General features: G+C 42.9%; 1 protein-coding gene across 16 annotated transcripts in view; it reads left to right on the forward strand.

Moving 5' to 3' along the window:
- APBB2 (amyloid beta precursor protein binding family B member 2) overlaps positions 1 to 13,429 on the forward strand; it is a 95,672-nt gene that overhangs the window by 61,262 nt on the left and 20,981 nt on the right. The window contains exon 1 of one of the 16 annotated variants that reach the window (XM_087965789.1): positions 9,089 to 9,202. The exons of 14 other annotated variants lie outside the window; for them this stretch is intronic. The gene's annotated coding sequence lies outside the window, so the exon portion shown is untranslated. Of the gene's footprint in view, positions 1 to 9,088; positions 9,274 to 13,429 lie in introns of those variants that run through there. One more of the 16 variants, XM_026675353.2, reaches the window with a different exon arrangement.

Here is a 13,429-nt window from a genome sequence, read left to right on the forward strand (position 1 = left end):
GGTTAGCCTCCACTGCTCTATACACCATAGGCCCACCACAATATTGTGACACCATCTAGTTACACACACAGCCGCAAGCTGCAAAATCTGTTTTTTTGCTTAAGTCATAATCCTTTTGACACCCCCTCTCCCGAAACCCAAACACACAACATTGTGGGACCTGGAAGCATTTTTCATTCTTGAAACATTAAAAAAAAAAAAACACTCTCAGAACAAGAAGCTATCAACTTGAAGTAGATTTTCACTACCTACAGAAAACAGCTGAAGAACGTGGGAATCAAACCTGCACCGAACCCAGAAGTTGTAATTTTCCCCAATCCCTAGGCCAAATTTTGCATCCAGGATGAAAGAGGCCCTGTCTTCTTCGTTCCCAAGGTGATAAGACGCCAACATCAAACAGCAATAATGCTGTACTGAATTCGAAGTAGGGAAACTTCACAACTGCAGGAAATTTGACATCAGGGCTCCAAAATTAAGGATAAAGGAATATTTCTGGCTCTCAGGATGCTCCCTTCCAGATCTCCAAGTGGTGGTTTGGAGAGGAAGAGGGGAAGAAAAGATGTTTTAATTAGTGGCGGGATTCAAAATTTTTTACTACCAGTTCTGTGGGCGTGGCTTGGTGGGCATGGTGTGGCTTGGTGGGTGTGGCAGGGGAAGGCTATACTGCAAAATCCCCACTCCATCAACCTGCTTTCCAGCTCTGTTCTCCTGTGCAGGGCAACCGAAGAAGACGCAGCCAATCAGCTGGGACTTGATAGGAGGCAGTGAATAGATGGGGGCGAGGCCAGTCAGTGGTGGTATTTGCCAGTTCTTCGAACTACTCAAAATGTCCACTACCTGTTCTACAGAACCGATCCGAACCGGCTGAATACCCAGCTCTGGTTTTAATAGCACAGCCGAGCGAGACCTTGCTGAACTCACCTATGTCAAAAGATGTCAGGCAATTCAAACACAAACACAAACACACACTGTGTGTGTTTGTGTGCTTTTTAAACACATTATAGGTAAACCTCAACTTTCTACAGTTTGCTTAGTGGCTGTTTGACGGCACTGGGAAAAAGCAACATATGATCCTTTTTCCACACTTACGACTGTTGCAGTGTCTCCATGGTCACGTGATTTATATTTGGACGTTTGGCAACCGACTCACATTTATGATGGTTGCAGCTTTGGTCAGAGTTAGCCTGCAGTCTGGCATTCTAATTACTGGGAAGGGAAGGAAGGAAGGAGGGAAGGGAAGGGAAGGAAGGAAGGAAGGAAGGAAGGAAGGAAGGAAGGAAGGAAGGAAGGAAGGAAGGAAGGAAGGAAGGAAGGAAGGAAGGCTGAGTCAATATTTCAGCCAGTCAGGATCGAACTACTGGCAGTTGGCAGAGAGTCAGCCTGCAATAGTGCATTCTAACCACTGGGAAGGAAGGGAGGGAGGGAGGGAGGGAGAAAAGGAAGGAAGGAAGGGTATCAAGCATCTAGAAAGTATCCATGATATCAATCACTCCGAGACGTTATCTCTCCAATTGATTGAAGGGAGGGAGGGAGGAAGGAAGGCAGGCTGAGTCAATCTGAGCCAGTCAGGATCAAACTCCTGGCAGTGGGCAGAGAGTCAGCCTGCAATACTACATTCTAACCACTGCGCCCCCACGGCTCTTAATAATACATACATACATAAAAGATCTTTTTTAACTAGCCTCAAGCAATAATTTAAGTCTTTCCTGGACAAAAGAACTATTTGCACAACGAATGCATGCCAAATCATGTGTATTTCTTTTGCAGGGTATTTGTTTTACTTTGATCCCGGGCATTTAACAGTTAATTTGAGCAGCTGATCAAATGAGAGGGAGGGGGAGAGAGGGAGGGGGAGAGAGGGAGGGAGAGAGAGAGAGAGGAGAACCTTGTAATAATAGAGATGCACAACGAGGACGGTGGGAGGAGTGGCTGAGATCTTTTCCTAGATAGAGAAATGTGAGATTCCAATCATTATTTATTTTTTTAAAGCGGGTTTTTAAAGCAAGGAGGAGCCGTGGAGTTGCTCAGAAAACCTAGCGGTATCCTCCCCCCCCCCCCCATCACCGAGCAAAGTGGGAATTAGAACATCTGGCAGGGTTGACTGGTCCAACTTGATGCGGGGTGAATGAGCTGTCAAGCCCAGCTCTCTAGGAATGCTTAATACGAGAGAGAGAAAGAGAGGGGAGGGAGACACTCCAAAAGAGGGAGGGGGGGACTTGGTTGAGGAAGGGAGAGAGAGAAACGCGCTTTGTGCTATCTGATCTCTATGCTAGGGTCTGAAAGGGGGGGGAGTGGAGGGAGCTAGGCAGACCCCTCCCCAAACGAGCTGTGTGCTTTGATCTGCTGGCTGAGAAGACCCTCATAATTCTTGCTCTTAAGATGAGTAAGGTCAGAAACTTAGGAGAGCTGCCAGTGGCTGGACCGATGGAGATCCAGTGCTGAATAAGCAGAGAGCCGCATGCCTTTTGTCCTGCTTTCCTTCCCTGACTCTTCGCCGGCTGAAGGTCCCCCCCCCTCCCCCCCCTCAAAGTGCGATAAAAAGCCAAGGACGCCTCTCATTTTCTTTTTGGGAAGCTGTGGCACCTAACATCTGCTGGGCAGAATAGCTGGACTCCCCCGTGGAAGGAGAGTTGCACTGTGAGTAGATTTCCTCCCTGAGTAGACTTCTCTCCTCAGCAAAAGCCGGGTCTTGGATCCCTCAAGAAGATCCCTCTGGCAGCTTTTTTTTGGGGGGGGGGGTGTTTTTTAATAATTGTATTTATAGGGTTCCCTCCCCCCCCTTTAAACTACACAAGTGCTTGGTGAGTGATATATTGTCTAGGTCAATGTACTTCAAACAGAAGACTAATAGCAGTGACAATAATGTTTAGGTAGGTGTGTAGTAAGCCTCCCTCCACTTACCTGGGAGCCAAAACGGGGTGCGTGGAGACTCGTGGGAGGGGAGGGGAGGGGCCAGCAGAGGTGGTATTTGTCGGTTCTCTTTGAACCAGTCAAAATTTTCACTACCGGTACATCCGAACCGGTCTGATCTGGCTGAATACCACCTTCGGTGCTGATAATCTTTCAACTTCTCACATTTACATCCGGCAGCTTTTTATGGTGGATTCTTTGGTCGGAGGTCTGCTGGGTGTGGGGTAGAGGGTGTGACTGGGTTCAGCTATCGATCTGCTTAAATTGGCACCTTGCCCCCCCCCCCTCCTCGCTGGACAATTTGCTCTTAGAGTTTAGGAGGGGTCAGATTGGGGGTGGAAATGTTTGAAACTGCCAATAATGAACAGGATATTGAAATAGGGAGAGACCTGGACTGGTGGCGCACGGGGGTTTGTTGGTGCCAAGGCGGCCTGCGTGGGGTTGTATGAGATGCTACGTTCCTATTTTTCGGGTTCTGGAGCATTTGGTTGTTTAATTTGGAGACACGTGGAAGGGGAAACCGCTTTTTTGCAGCCTTTCCTTGATGAATGGCACCCTCTTGCATTGCTCATGAATTGTTAATCACAGTGTCTTGCAAGTTGGGAGACCCACAAACACGCCCCAAGATAAATAAAGTCTCTTTCCTTTGAACCAAAAAGCAAAACAAAAGCCAAAAATACACACTCTAGGTGAGAGAAATGCTTTGAGATTAGTAGAATTGCTGGTCATTCTTTGCTTTCTTTATCCTTGATATATCCGCTGAAGAATAGAAAACAGAGAAGTGTCTTATCAGTGTGTTAAATTATCTATATCTATATCTATCCATCTAATCTATCTATCCATATCTAATCTATCTATCTATATCTAATCTATCTATCTATATCTAATCTATCTATATCTATATCTATCTAATCTATCATCTATATCTTTATTTATATCTAATCTATCTATCTCTGTATCTATATCTATCTATCTAATCTATCTCTGTCTATATCTATCTTATCTATCTATATCTATCTATTTATCTATCTCTATCTAATCTACCTATCTATAAGAAACCTCATTAAGGTGGTGAAGAGGAGGATTTGAAAGAACACAGGGTCCTATCAATCTTGTTTCCTTTCTTTCTTTCTTTTTCCCCCTCACCCCTCAACACACGTGAGGAGAAATTTCCACTTAAACTATTGTCTATCCTTACGCGTTGGTTTTCCAAGTGTAAATGATAAAGCCGACTTGTAATCCGATCCGTAGCAAATTGTACAAAGCCAAAGACTTTAAATTATTATATGTTTGGAGCGGTTACTTCTCCATTAACATAATTCAGCGACAGTGACATACCAGTTTTTTTTTTAATTATTAATTTCAGAAATGTGTTTTGGGAGGCACGCATATTGTAAATAATTTATTCTAGCAATGGAAAGCTTCCTTCCTTCTTCCCTCCCTCCCTCCCTCCTTTCTTTTTCTTTCTTTTTCCTTCCTTCCCTCTCTTGTTTTCCCTCCATACCCTCTCCCCTCCTTTTCTTTCTTTCTTTTTTCCTTCCTCTCTCCCTCTTCCTTCCCTTTTTTCCTCCATACCCCCTTCCTTTCTTTTTCTTTTTCCTCCCTCCTCCCTCCCTCCCTCTTGCTTCCATCTCTTCTTTTCCTCCATTTCCTTCCTTCTTCCCTCCCTCCCTTTCTTTCATTTTCCTTTTCCTTCTTTCCTTCCTTCCCTCCCTCTTTCTTTCCTTCCTTCTCCCCTCCCTCCCTCCCTCCTCCCCTCTCTCTCTTTTCTTTCTTATTTGCTAACTTAATCCAGGCTCTATATTTTGAATATATAAATCACTTTTGAAAACAGTGCATGTAATTTTTAAAAAGATGCACCCGATCTGTAACTGTTTAATATTGCAGCTGGGCTAAATATAAGAAGGGGAGCTACTGATTTATGACACCAATGAATGATTAGAAAATGTAGGAGTCTAGATCTTTAAAAACTGTCTTGTTGTGGTACTCTTTTCAGGTTGCTTTTAATTCTGTTTAATTCTGCTTAAAGGTGGGAGGGTGGAGAAAGTTACAATAATTGTGTCCATTAGTTCAGATTGGGAAGAAGAAAATATGATTTGGAACACAGGTGGATAGCACATAGCACCTGTCAGAAATTCTTCATATCAAAGCCTGCTTCTTCCCAGCTTGTCCTGCAGCTGCAAAAGTCAGTCCTACAATCCCAGGAAAATGCACCATTACTCTTTAAAGAGTAACTCTTTGACTTGTGCTATGTAGCATCTCTTCAGGGTCGAAAACAACTTTTGTTCCACTAATCCAAAGCCTTGCACAAATCTGATAATCTTCAAATGTTGGTGGGGAGGAGGACCTGGGGACCTGGAGTCTGAAACTCTAAATTCATACCTGAGAAGAGGCATTCTGTAAATACCTTGGGAGGAAAAATCAAATGACAGCATGAATTTATCAAGACGGGTTAAAACAAAAACAGTGCTCCAGTAATTTCTCTAGTGGATTGGGGGGTGGGGAGGGAATGCTGTAGACATAATGTATATGTCAACTCATAAAATATTTCTAGAGTCTTTTTAGAGTTGCCAACAGAAAGGGAGGATGGAGGAGTGCAGCCACTTGCAAAGCCAAAAGTGCCTTTTTAAACAGTTTTCCCAGCTGCAGCCAATGAAGGGGGTCAGGGCCCTTTTCTCTCCTGTAAGCCACATTGCTCCCTTCTCTGTTCCTCCCTACATGCCCTGGGATGAAGAGGGGGTGGGCCTGCGTCTTCCTCTGAAGGCCCAGCCAGACTTTGCCCTTCCCCAGTTTCCTCCATAGCCATCGGAGCCACACTCCCACTCCCTGTCAGCTGTTCATCTTCCTCCTCGGATTCAGATTCCACCAGGGACATGACACAGGTAGTTCTCAACTTACAACGGATGATTTACTTTCTGTTCTAAGTTACAACGGTGCTGAAAAAGTCACTTATGGGCATTTTTCACACGTACGAACGTTGCATGGTCATGTGATCAAAATTCAGATGCTTGACAATTGATTCATAGTTATGACGGTCAAAGTGTCCCAGGGTCACGTCATCCCCTTTTGCAACCTTCTGACAAGCAAAGTCACGGGATTCACTTAACAATGGTGTCACTAACTTAATAACGGCAGCGATTCACTTAACAATTGGGTCCAGAAAGATCGCAAAATGGGGCAAAACTCAGTTTTTACAAGTGTTTCACTTAGCAACCAAAATGTTGGGCTCCATTGTGGGTCATAAGTTGAGGACTACTATACAAGATTAGTTGGCCACCCTGCTGTGTGGAGTTAGAAAATATTAAACAATACAAAACGAACAAATAAATTCAAATAATGACATTTTCCTGTTGATAATTTGGTCCTGCGTGTTTCTCTTTTTTTGGCCCATTTATTTCTTTTTAATTTGGCCTTTATTTCTCCCCCCTCCCCCTTTCCATTTAATTGTCTGTGATTCTTGAAGATTGTCTGGACAAATCCCTGGAGAGAGAGGAAAGGGAAAGGAAAGGAAAGCAAACAGAAGGAAAGGAAAGGAAGGGAAAGGAAAGAAAAGGAAAGGAAACAGAAGGAAAGGAAACAGAAGGAAAGGAAACAGAAGGACAGGAAGGGAAAGGAAAGGGAAGGAAAGAGAAGGAAAGGAAAGGAGGAAGAAGAAAGGAAGAGAAAGGAAAGGAAACAGAAGGAAAGGAAGAGAAAGGAAAGGAAAGGAAGAGAAAGGATAGGAAAGGAAACAAGGAAAGGGAGAGAAAGGAAAGGAAAGGAAGGAAAGAAAAGGAAACAGAAGGAAAGGAAACAGAAGGAAAGGAAACAGAAGGAAAGGAAGGAAAAAAGAAAAAAAAGAAAGAAAGAAAGAAAGAAAGAAAGAAAGAAAGAAAGAAAGAAAGAAAGAAAGAAAGAAAGAAAGCTAAACCAAGAAAACAATAACACTCACTATAAATGTCAAGGAACTTGGATTTTTAAAAGCATCCAAGGGAATATCTTAAAGAGTGATTGTGATTACAATAAATTGGACAACTCATCTAGAGATATTCAGAAACTTGTCAAGATGAGGAAGGTGAGTAGGGTAGGAGGGGTTGTGCGTAGCACAACTCCCAAACTGTCGTAGAAGGTGCAGTGGAAAAATACGACCCAGCCGTGTGTGTCAGCGGCCCCCCAAAAAAGCCAGTGCAATCCTGGGCTGCATGACAGATAACAGATAATCAGAGTTGGAAGGGACCTTGTAGGTCATCTAGCCCAACCCCCTGCCAAGCGGAGACCCTACACCATTTCTGACAGATAGGAGTCCAATCCCTTCTTGAAAGTCTCAAGTGATGGCGCTCCCAGAACTTCCGAGGGCAAGCTGCAAGAGTAGAGGGATAGCTTAGAGATCACATGAAGTTCTACTACCGTTTTACAAAGCCTTAGTAGGACCACCCTTGGAATATTGTGTCCAGTTTTGGTCACCATGATGTAAAAAAGATGTTGAGACTCTAGTCCCGTGATGGTGAACTATGGCACATGTGCCACAGGTGGCATGCAGAGCCATTTGTGCCGGCACGCAAGCTGCAGGCAAACTTACCTCACTGGGCATGCGCGTGCCTCACAGCTGATTTTCGGCTGGTTTGAGGCCTTTTCGGCCTCCCAAAGGCTTGAGAAAGGCTTCTGCAGGCTTTGCAAGCTGAAAACTAGCCCCGTTTTGTCATTTCCTGTTTTTCCGAAAATACCGGAAGTGACAAAATGGGCTAGTTTTCGGCCTGCAAAGCCTGCAGAAGCCTTCCTCAAGACTTTGGGAGGCTGAAAAAGGCCTCAAACCAGCCGAAAATCAGCTGTGAGGCATAGTGCAGGTAAGGGAACAGCATAGGTGGGTGGGGATTATGCGCGCATGTGTAGGGGGTGTGGGGGCGTGTATTGCCTTCTGGGTACTGGCACGCAAATATGAGCATGCAAACGTGCGCACAATTTTTGGCATAGGAGCACAAAAATGTTAGCCACCACTGCTCTAGAAAGAGTGCCGAGGAAAGCGACAAAGAGGGTTAGGGGACTGGAGGCTAAAATATACAAAGAACAGCTAAGAAAATTAAGTATGCTTAGCCTAATTAAGAGAAGGATTATGAGGGGACCTAACAGCCATTTTGCAATACTTGAAGGACTGAGGTCATTGGTTTAGTCTCCATTTCTTTCCAGCTTTGAATAAAATTAATTTATTTGCAGAATGTACTATAAAGAGCTGGAAGGGATTGTTTTGTAAATGAGAAGACCTCTTCTACTCCATAGCAAGAATTTGTAATGTTATTTAGATTTACTACCTTAAGCCAGCTGACTTTGGTGCCACCATAAAGTGTCATATCATAATCCTTCTTTTAAAACGTCACCGAAGTTTATATCAGATATTAATCTATTGGTTACATAGGAAATTCTGTGTCATTACTTATTGGATGATATAATTCTACTGAAATTATTATTGTTGTCATTAATATCCACCTCAGTTGTGTTCAGAAAACGCATTCATAGATTTGATTACAAGTATAAAAAGTCATTTCTTACATCCATAGCAGCATTTATAAATGTGTTTGAAAACAGTCTTTTTATACCAGTATGAAGTGTTACGAATGTACATTATTTTGGGAAGTCTGGGTCAGATGTAATGTTGACTTTGATTTCAAGAGACAATGACTTGCTGAACAAGTTTAAAAATTTAGGAGAGAGTTAAAAAAAGACACAAATTAAGTTGTCTTTATTATAAGGACATTCATAATATCCAACCTTAATGTATGCATCTTTTTTTCCCTTGCTGTAATAATTAATAACATGAATGTTTTCTTGGCATGACCTCTTTTTAAAATTATTATTATTTAGCCCAAAGGACGAATGGATTTCCTTTTTTAAAAAAAATCTGTGCACATAAAAGGATAACGAAAGGGGGAGAAAAAACAATTTTCTTTTCAGAATCGGTACAGAATCCAGGGTGTTGGCCTTAAAGAAAGGGAAAAAATGGGAAAGATGGTGGAAAAGCCTGCATTATGTAGTGCAAATGCATTACTTATTCATTTGTTTTGACATTGTCGCTTTCAATATGATCTCCTCTTGGAAAATGCAACAAGAAAGAGTGCACATGTCGTCTGCATTCCCGATTTTGATGTGTGATATTTTAAGCCCATATTTCACTTCATGTGTTGCCTGCCATTCAGCTCATCCTCCCAGGCCTCGTGACAACTTCCAAAAATATTTCCAAACATGGACAACCTCCAACTAGAACAGTGCAAAAGAGAAGTTGTTGTTCGACTTAGTCAAGGACAGGGAGGGTGAGAAGGGGGTGAGTTTCTTCTGTGCTTTTCCTAACTCTCTCTGCTCTATTTTTCCATGCTTTTCCGGATTCAGAGAAAGGTAAAAATGATGATTTTTTTCTATCTCTCTCTATTTCACGTCCTGCCTGCCTTTTGTCCTTGTGTTGCCTTGCAAGTTGTGGTTGAAGTATTGGATTATGGCTTTGGGTCCCTGTGGCTGATCGGATTGTAGTCTGTGGATCTCTTGAAGTGGTCCCAGGGTTTGCTTCTGTTTTCCTTCTCTAAGACAGAAAGAAAACTAGAGGGAATTCATTCATCTCAGGGGGAAAAGGAGGTTTTCTCATTCCATTTGCTCATTTCTGAATGATCTACTCAGACCCTGTCCTTAAATTCCAACTGAGCAGAAATTTAAACCGTGTTTTTTTCTCAATTTTCAGTCTAGTTATATATTGTAGACTTGGGAAATAGATGTCTGGTCCATTAGTGAGAAGGATGACCAGAGGAAGGAAGGAAGGAAGGAAGGAAGGAAGGAAGGAAGGAAGGAAGGAAGGAAGGAAGGAAGGAAGGAAGGAAGGAAGGAAGGAAGGAAGGAAGGAAGGAAGGAAGGAAGGAAGGAAGGAAGGAAGGAAGGAAGGAAGGAAGGAAGGAAGGAAGGAAGGAAGGAAAGGAAGGAAGGAAGGAAGGAAGGAAGGAAGGAAGGAAGGAAGGAAGGAAGGAAGGAAGGAAGGAAGGAAGGAAGGAAGGAAGGAAGGAAGGAAGGAAGGAAGGAAGGAAGGAAGGAAGGAAGGAAGGAAGGAAGGAAGGAAGGAAGGAAGGAAGGAGAAAGAAGAAAGGAAGGGAATAGAGGGAAAGAAGGAAGGAAGGAAGAGGAATAGAGGGAAAAGAAGGAAGGAAGGAGAATGGAGAGGAAGGAAGGAAGGAGAAGGAAGGAAGGAAAAGAGAAACAGAGAGAAAGAAAGAGAAGAAAGAAAACATGGATATACTTGCCTCTGTAGATTGATAGAATGTGGACAGAATAGGGTCCTCCTTCAACTCAGCACCTCTTCTGACCTGCTTCAGAAGACTCTGGAATCTTCTAGTAGAGATTTCACAACTGAAGAGTTGGAGAAGAAAGCTCACCAGGAGAAGAACAGGATATTCTTCTGTACAGCAATTCTCAGTTTCTTTGTTTCCTTGGGAAGAAATCAAGATCTTGTGAATGTTTACAAACTTGGAGAGAGTAGAAACTCACAAAGCTGCGTATGGGTTTAGATCTCACTAACATCTCACATCTTTCCTTTATGAAGATCTTAATTAGGGCTTATTTTGGAGGTAGGGCTTATATTGGACGCATGTGTAAAAATCAAGCTAGGACTTACTTTTGTGGTGGGTTGTATTTTCGGGGAAACGTGATTTTTGCAAGCTGCTGAAGAAAGTCAAGAGTAATTATTTAGTTGTCCGTCAGAAGACCACATCCTTAATGGACTTCCGTGCTGCTGAGAGCCCCAGGGAATTCAGAGTGATGTTGGTGAAGCGGCCTTCTTACTAAGTCTTGGAGAGACCATTTCTCAGTTCATATTTCATGAACTCCCAGGAGAAATTGAAGAAGTGTTATTACTTGGCTTTAAGTAGAACAGGAGCCATTGGATCAAAATTCCGAGCCACAGATATTATAAATAAGAACTACATATAAGCTCACTGTTGGATGCAAACCCAAGATCTGATTTTGATTATGGCTAGAATGCCATAGAAACATAGCTAGTCCTCAACGTAATGACTATAACCGAGCTCCACATTTCTGTTGCTAAGGGAATCCTTTCTTAAGTGAGGTTTGCCCCATTTTATGACTTTTCTTGCCCCTGTCGTTAAGTGAATACTGCTGTCATTCAGCTAGTGACATGGTCATTCAGTGACCCTGGCTTCCCTGTTGACTTTGCCTGTCCGACGGTCGCAAAAGGGGAACAGGTGATTCTGGGACTCTGCATCCATCATAAACACGAGTGTCTGAATTTTGATCATGTAACCATGGTCATAATAGGTTTTTTACCTAACAACCTGGTTACTAACTTAGCAACTTGCAGTGATTCACTTAATACCTGTGGCAATAAGTGAGGGAAAACTCACTTAACCTATGTCTCACTTAACAACGGAAATGTTGAGCTCGGTTATGGTCGTTAAGTCGAGGACTACCTGAGCAAGGCTCGGGAGCAGATGCTGGTTAAGACTTCCAAGCAGTTTCAGTGGATGACCAGTCTTTCTTAAAAAAAAACACACACACAACTTTAGAAAATCAACTCAGCGGTTTACTCCTGCTTGTACAGAATTATAACACTTTGCTGTTGGTGTATTGTCAAAAACCATTCATACAAAGAGGAGGGGGTCAAGTTATTTTCCAAAACACCTGAAGGCATATGAGAAGAAACAATGGATGAAAACTAAGCAAGGAAGAGAAGCAACTTGGAATTGAGGTGAATAGACTAGACTAGACTAGAATGGAATATGATAGGGCTGAAAGGGATCTTGGAGGTCTTCTAGTCCAGCTCCCTGCTCAAGAAGGAGAACCTATACCATTTCACACAAGTGACACTCTAGTCCCGTGACGGTGAACCCATGGCACATGTGCCACAGGTGGCACACATAGCCATTTGTGCCGACACGCGAGCTGCATGCCAATTTACCTCACTGCGCATGTGTGTGCCTCACCGCTGATTTTCAGCCGGTTTGAGGCCTTTTTCGGCCTCCCAAAGGCTTGAGGAAGGCTTCTGCAGGCTTTGCAGGCCGAAAACTAGCCTCGTCACTTCCAGTATTTTCAGAAAAACAGGAAGTGATGAAACGGGGCTAGTTTTTTGCCTGCAAAGCTTGCAGAAACCTTCCTCAAGCCTTTAGGAGACTGAAAAAGGCATCAAACCGGCCAAAAATCATCTGAGAGGCTCAGTGCAGGAAAGGGGGTGGTGGGTGGGTGGGTGGATTGCTTGCGCATGCATAGGGGGCGTGGGGGGGGCAATCATTGCCTTCTGGGTGCTGACACATGAGCGCAAGCATGCAAGCGGGTGCACAGTTTTTGGCACAGGAGCCCAAAAAGTTTAGCCACCACTGGTCTAGGTTCTTCTGCTTGGGCAGGAGGGTTAGACTAGAAGACCTCCAAGGTCCCTTCCAGCTCTATTCTGATTGACTGAGAAATTCCGAACCTTATAAAACTTTCCAAACTATGTAGAAATTGTTTTCCTTATGAGGAGTTGAGTGTAGAACCAGATTAACTCCCCATCCCTTCCTCCCCAAAAAAGCAATTATTCAGAAGATCTGTTAGCACAATTAGCTCAGGTCTACAACAACTCGCTGCAGCCAATTTGCTGCAAGCAACTTGCCACGCCGTGACCACCTTGCTGTGGCACAACTCGCTGCAGGACAAGAATTGCACAAATATCGAAGAAATAGCCAAACGGAATCATTCAAGGATGTCAAAATTAAAACGTGGACAACGTAACATGCGGATGAAAAAAATGAAAATAAAATGTTAATAATTTTATAAGTGATTCAGTTGAATTGTTGAATTGTCCTGCAACCAGTTGGCCACAGAGAATTAGGCAGTTGGCCTTTACTATAAATTATTTCAGCAGGAAAGTTGATTCATTAGATGATTTTGGGTGGTGGTGGAGGAATAAAAACCACAATCAAATGTTGATGTAAACAGCAGGATTGGATCTCAAAGAGGATTAAAGGCCACAGGAGAACCACAAGTGTGGGGTGCAAATTACAGTTAGCCAGGAATTGGAGAGCAGGAAGACATTGGGGCAACAATTGGAGGAGAAAAGCTTGCTCAGATTTTTCTATGAAACTTTAAAAGGGCTTTTTGATGTGAAAACTCTAGAAATGGATTTGTGGCTTCGGTGCCATCATTTTTTTTCATCCACATAAATTCACAGCATCTTTCAGGGGGAGACCTCAAGGGAAATTAATGCAATAAGTGACACACATTGGGCAAACTGCACATAAATTATTTTTATGTCACTGCATTGAGCAATTGTTGCTCGGTTAAATAGTGCTTAATTGGTTGCTAAATACCAATTCGTGTGATTATCCAAGCATTGCCATTGATTTTCCAACAATTCCAGATCCTCTCCGTTTGCAAGAATAAAAGTAAACGAATTAGAAACCTTTGCTATTTGTATTGCTGGTTTACAGCTCCTTTTTAAAACCTCCTTTTGCAAACAAGCCAATTTGGGTTCTTTAAATTAAAAGGATCCCCTTACTTTATTAAGCTAATTGATTAAAACAAG

This window comes from Notechis scutatus, chromosome 4 (assembly GCF_049901735.1).
Source record: "Notechis scutatus isolate UNSWTSFEM ecotype Mainland chromosome 4, rNotScu1.2, whole genome shotgun sequence".
Taxonomy (NCBI): Eukaryota; Metazoa; Chordata; class Lepidosauria; order Squamata; family Elapidae; genus Notechis; species Notechis scutatus.